Source organism: Pteropus alecto, unplaced genomic scaffold, assembly GCF_000325575.1.
Source record: "Pteropus alecto unplaced genomic scaffold, ASM32557v1 scaffold301, whole genome shotgun sequence".
NCBI classification, from domain to species: Eukaryota; Metazoa; Chordata; class Mammalia; order Chiroptera; family Pteropodidae; genus Pteropus; species Pteropus alecto.
Genome location: NW_006431043.1, coordinates 294,691 through 301,321, shown reverse-complemented (window position 1 = coordinate 301,321; position 6,631 = coordinate 294,691). Strand labels below are relative to the sequence as shown.

At 34.5% G+C, this 6,631-nt stretch overlaps 2 pseudogenes; both read right to left on the bottom strand.

Moving 5' to 3' along the window:
• Positions 1-408: 408 nt before the first annotated feature.
• LOC102893951 lies at positions 409-686 on the bottom strand (annotated as a pseudogene).
• Positions 687-3,225: 2,539 nt separating this feature from the next.
• LOC102895719 overlaps positions 3,226-6,631 on the bottom strand; it is a 32,303-nt pseudogene continuing 28,897 nt past the window's right edge.

Here is a 6,631-nt window from a genome sequence, read left to right as displayed (position 1 = left end):
AGTTTCAGCATTTATCTCCCAAGAGAAGTCACTCAAATAGCATGTGTTCATTACTGAGTGAGCTGTAAAGACAGTTATAACCAAAGAGGTTCAAAATAGGGAGGGGTCCCAAAGGTGTGGGCATTTAGGGAAACAACTTTTAAAGAGTTGAAAGAGACCAAATAACTGCCAAGAGGAAAAGGAAGAGTCCTCCTGGCAAAGATAAAAAGCTGCAGGATTAAGAATACACAAGACTTGTTTCTTTTAGAGTATGAACAGACATGTTTTCATCAGGCTGATGATACATGTGTAAGGACAGTAATAAAAGTCATTTGAAGAAGAGATTGTCCAGTGATTGTTTAGAATTCTTTTTTTTTACATAAATTAACCCATTTATTATAGGCTAGCCACATTTCAAATGTGGAGCTTCTACTGGTCTTTCAATTCCTTCAGTCTTTTGATGGCAGACTTTACTGTGATGGCAGAAAAGTGTTGTAGGTCCAGGTACCACCAGCTACTGTTTTCGTGCAGGAACTACAGTGCCAGATCCCCACAGCTCTTCTCTTCATCTTGGTTTTGCCACAGAAGGAGCAAGTGTACTTGGTGTGCTGGCTGATTTCAATTTTCTTCACCATTTTACTTAGGGAAGTGCCATAATGGGTCCCGTATTTACCAACAATACCAACCTTCTTGGTGTGTTTAGCCATGTTGCCGCCAGCTAGGTAGGAACCCACCTGTTTAGAATTCTTGAAGCTATAGGGAGAACATGTGCTGTTATTCAACACAGATGTTGTAAGTGCATGACCATGGAACATGATTTTCCTGACTGATGCAGTCTCTCTTCATGTGAACAGGAGAATCATAGTAGGCAAAATAATGGCCCTCCTTCCAGACCTGTGAATATGTTAATTTACATAGCAAAAGAGAATCTGTAGATGTGATTAAATTAAAGGGCTTGAGATGGGTAGATGATCCTGGATTATCCAGTTGAGCCCAATGTAATCATAAGTATCTTCGTAAGACAAAAAGGCAGGAGGTCGGAGAAGGAGACGTAATGATGGAAACAAAGGTCAGATGCGGGCCTATGAGATAAGGGATATAGGCAGCATCCAGAAGCTGGAAAAGGAAAAGAAATATTCTCCCCTAGAGCCTCCAGAAGGAATGCAGCCCTGCCTACCCATTTTAGGCTTCCGACCTGCAGAACTGTGAGATAATTTGTGTTATTTTAAGTCACTAAATGTGTGGTAATTTATTATAGCCACGATAGGAAGCTGATGTGGGGATGTATGTGTATATTAATCTCAGCAAGTCATTTCACAACATCTTTAAAATATTTCTAAGCCAGGATTGAAGAGTTAAGACTATGCAATAATGTATGCTATCAGATTCAAAACTATCACAATAGATATGCCCAAAACTTGGTGTTTAAAACATGGTATCCAGGGCCTGGGTTTGAATCCTGACCCTACCCTTTTCTAATTATATAATCGTGGGCAAGCTATTTGACATTTCTGTGCTTCTGTGACCCTATGTGTAAAGTGGGATTAATTATCACAACTATCTCAGAATTTTGTAATAAAAATTAATACAAATCGATATTAATAATTTAATTAATATTACATAAATTAATACTTTTGAAATGTTTAGAATGTTTTATGGTACATAGCGAGCACTATGTAGAGGTTAGCTGTCAATACGACTAGTGCCAGCCTAGAGTAGATTCTGTGGTCACAAGGTTCAAGGCTCTGTACTTGACTCCAAACATTTCAACATTTTTATCAACGGCTTGAATAATGATATTAAAGGCTAGTGACATAAAATTGGAAGCTATAAACCTAATGCCAGGCTGAAGACAATTGAATGAAATATATTTAAGCTCCAAAAACCCCCCACAGGTTTAAATCCCAAATATTTGCCAACATTTTGGTATATTTACTTTAAATATATGAGTAGCTTGTTGTAATCTCTTAATCTCTTTCACAGCTTGAATTGTAAATACATTTAAACAAACTTTAGTTTTTTAAAATAAAATATGTGATTTCATATATCATAGGACTGAATTAGCAGAACATCCAATATCTTCTTTCTTACCCTAAGCACACCACCCCCACGTTCAATTTGTCGAAAACATATATAGCTTATAGAGACCTAAATGTCGGCAAGTGTCATGGAAAAGAAGGGTCAGTCCAACTTCTAAATCCGAATAAGGGTTATCTGCTAAATTCTTTAATGTTTGGTCTTAACACTGCCACATAAAGACATTTTTGGCAACTAATCTTATAATCTTATAGCTAATTCCCACAAAGCCACCAGTGAGAATCTTCAAAGGAGGCTGATCCATTCCTGCAGTGCTTAGCTCAACCATGGAGTCCTCTGCTTTGGGTACCCATGGGTATACTCAGTCGTTTTCATCCCATACAGCATCAAAATTATTTTAGGACAATGATTGAAAATTTTTTTTTTCAAGATCAGCCATTGCTTACCTAGAGCTGGGGTCATGGGAGAGGACTGAATGCAAAGTAGCATGAGAGAAACTTGGGGAGATGATAGAAATAATCTATATCATGATTTCCATGGCAGTTATGTCAAAAATTCAGAAATAATAGAAGTAAAACCAATGAATCACTGAAGTAATAATTAGTAAAAATTTATTGTGCACACACCAAAAAGAGTTTGCAAACCGGAAGTACTCAAACCAAAACATGGAATGAGGCTCAGGTGTATATTTTTATAAAGCAGCTTATATGGTAAGAAAGCAGTGACTTCTTCATAGTGATTGATTATCATAGTAAAATTTTCAGTGGTACCTTGTATCAACTTTGGGAAACAATTCGAGGTTTCCTTCTGATTTCTAGAAGCGTAAACAAGAAATGATCCAGGTCGAGTTAGTCTTACAAAATAAGCTAAATTAAGCTTTGTTTGTATGACTAAACTGGTTTTTGTCTGCTCCAGGAATTTTCAAGGCTGGTCTCCATTTGTTTTTTTATTTTAACAGTTACATGATTGAATACATTTGTTAAACCTCATCATGCCATACACTTAAAATGGATGGATTGTATTACGTATAAATTATACCTCACTGGCTGCTTCTCCCATTTTCCTTTATTCTCTCAAAGAACTGAAGACTGCTCATTTTCATCTTGCTAAAGCTCATATGTATTATAGAACTCTCTTTCCATCTCCAGGAAGCTTTATATTCCACCTATTTTTTTAACAACTGATAATCAATTTATTAAAAAGGTTGATTTAAACATCTGCAATGGTAACTTTGGCCTCAACTCCTGGCTCAGTAGTGACGGACGTAACCTGCTTAACAATCTCAGAAGGACTATGCAAGTCAATGAGTCGCTTGTGGATCCACAACTGAAAATGATTCTAAGTCTTAGAACCTTCCCCACAGGGAGTTTTTCTTGTAGTGATTCTCAAAGTCTTGGAAGACACCTGAACTGGTCCTCTCTGAACCTGTCCTTTCACTTTGAGATTTTTTTCCTTTGCGCCTCTGATCAAGTCGGCACACACTTTCACCAAAGATTTTACCTTGTGGCTGGTTAGAGTAATTCTAATTGGGTGAATCACCACCCCTGGTTCCATGGGTGTCTTTCCACATCTTTAAAAGCTTTGGCTGGGGTGTGGCTCCCAGACTGACTTGTTCCTCAGTGAGAATAGCCTGCGATGGGTCAGGAGCTGGAGCAGCCAGAACTGAGCTCCACTGCAGCTGAGACAGCATCTTCCTCAAAGAGCCCACCTATTTTTAAATGTATGTTTTAATAAATTAGTCTTTCAATAGTTATTAACTCAGACATTTTCTCATTTTACTCTTTTTCCATAGACTGAAGCATGCTCTTCACAATTGTTTAAAAAACAATTCACTTAAAATATTTATCAAATGCCTACTAAAAATGTCAGGCAGTGTTATAGATGTAATGAATCAGAGTGAAGAAGACAAAAACCCATGTCCTGATATATTAATATTATGTGATATGCTAAGTATAAAAATGAAGCTGGAGATGAGGATAGGAATGCTGGGATAGGGGTTGTTTTTTGCAAAGTCCGGACCAAAAAAAAAAAAGACATCCTGGAGAATGTACCGAACACAGACTTTAAGGAGAATAAAGCATATGAGTATATCTATCGTAGTATACATACATACATATGTATTGAGTGAATTTTTTTGAAACAAGTGTGAAAAGCATGCTTCAATCTACAGAAAAAGTGTAAAATAAAAAAAAGTCTGAGTTAATAACTATTGAAAGACTAATTTGTTAAATTTAAATTAAAACAAATTTAATAAAAATAGGTGAGCTTTTATGTATATATAATACTAAAAGTCTTATTTAAAAATAGGTACCTATCTTATTGTGTCCTTAGAAATACATAAGACAATATATGTCTCATGACTGGCACAAAGTAGGTATGCAGTCGATATTAGCTAATGACATAAAGAAAGGGACTACATAATATTTGATCTTATGACTGTCAATTATTCTGGAGAAAGAAAGAGTTGTTAAAAACTAATTCCCCAAATCTCATTCAGATTAAAAGGAGGTAAGAGGTTATGAGAACTGATAAGGCAGAGAATAATCACTTTGCCCCTGTGAAAATTTATTTCGGAGGGAGCAAGTGGAAAGGGATGCCCTCAGGGGCACTGAAATATGATAATAGAGAGTGGCCTTTGGTCTGTGTTGTGATATATAACCTACCAAGCTTTGGTTAGAGTGAGTAGGGTACATAAGAAGAGGGTAGAGCTACACTGATTTAGATACTACGAAACCACTAAAATAGGCTGCTAACTCATTCCTCTTGTTCCTTTCAAAGATGGCTACATTACTGATGGGAAATAAATGAAAAGGGTATTTATATTTGCAGTATTTTAATTTTTAAAAGAGGTTCTGATTTATATCTATTTATATTTATTTATTTATCATATGTATTTACACATAAAAGATTAACAACTTACTTTTTGTTATCAATTATATACTTTGTATGATTCCTAGACATTTATATTTTAACATTAAGTTTATTTCTTTATAATAATTTTAATTTGCAGGTTATATTATTCTATCTGTAACACTACCCAGTGTGTGTGTGTGTGTGTGTGTGTGTGTGTGTGTGTGTGTGTGTTTGGCGGCATTTAAAATGCAGTGTATGATCTTTGCCTTTAGAGTTTACAACCATTTATATGTTGAGCTCGACTAGACCTTCATAACACATAAAATTTGAAAATAAAGAGTTAAAACATAAACATACTACTTTGTTAAAATGTCGGCAGGTAAAATTTATTATTTATAATTATTGCAAATATATCTGTTCTCGAGTGGAGAGAAACAATTTTCAATCCTAGCTGCTATTAACTCTCAATCTAGTCTCCATGTGAGGATTGCTGATCTGAGCTTTTATCTTCATACTTAAAGAGCATTTGAAGTATTTTAGAAATGGAATGCATCCCTTAGACAGTTTGCATGTCCTTTGGAAATGAGATGAGTATTCAATTGCATTTTCCTACATATTACAAATTTAACTGTCACTCTGGATGACTCTTACGGGGCTACTGAAAGATTCAGCTAAAGATTCTTACTTGAGCCATGTAGTCTGTCCTGCATTTAGCACGTGCTACAAACTATGTCTCTTATTTTAGAAAATATAGAGAGAGAATTGCAAACATGAAATCTGAATGCAGTATTTGATTTGAATCCTATGATAACATTAATATTTTATTTCTTTTCCTTAATAATTATTTAGGGTTAAATATGTTTAAGTATGCAAGCTGTTGCTCCATTTTCTCAGAAACAGGGTATATACACTTATTTATTTTTAAGACAGTTTAGTTCCTTTTAGCTAAAATATTACTTATTTTTCTCCCATTTTAAAGTACATGTGAGGTGAATTAATTTAAAATAGAAAAATACCTAGAATATGCAAGCAGATCAACTGTATTTAGTTAAAAATCAGGCAACAATTTATCATGTTGTTAATAAATATGAATACCGTTGTTATTTGGAGAATCTATTCTGTAGCAGTGAAGAACTAGATCTGCTTGCATCTCATAAATCGACAAAATGGGTTTTCATAACCTGCTTTTCTGTTGCCTGATGAATTTAATACTGTACATTCCAGCAAAGTTAGTAGACAGGTCATCTACTAGATTATACTGCAATTACAGCTCCAATAAAAAGGATGTATTCCCCTTTTTCTTCCTAGCAGAAAATTAAATATTTTCTATAGTCTGAACTATTACAAACTCAGTTTCCCAGTTTATGCCAGTCTTCAATAATAAGTGAAATAAGCAAGGGACACTGTTCCTCACAAAGGGGTAAAGACATTAATAGAACACTTTTGTCTTGTATTTGGGAGAAAAATAAATCCTCTGATACCAAATTTATCCAGTTAAATTTTTCCACATGTAATCATATGATTTAAAATCAAGTAGAAAAATCAATTTAAACTATTATTTAAAATGTACTTCAAGTGTAGAGAACAGGGACATACTCCTATTGATAATATTTTATTTTATTTTTTATTAAATTTATTGGGGTTACATTGGTTAATACAATTATATAATTTTCATGTGTACATTGTAATTTGACATCTGTATATTCTATTGTGTGTTTACCACCCAAAGTCCAGTTTCCTTCAGCTACCATATATTTGATTT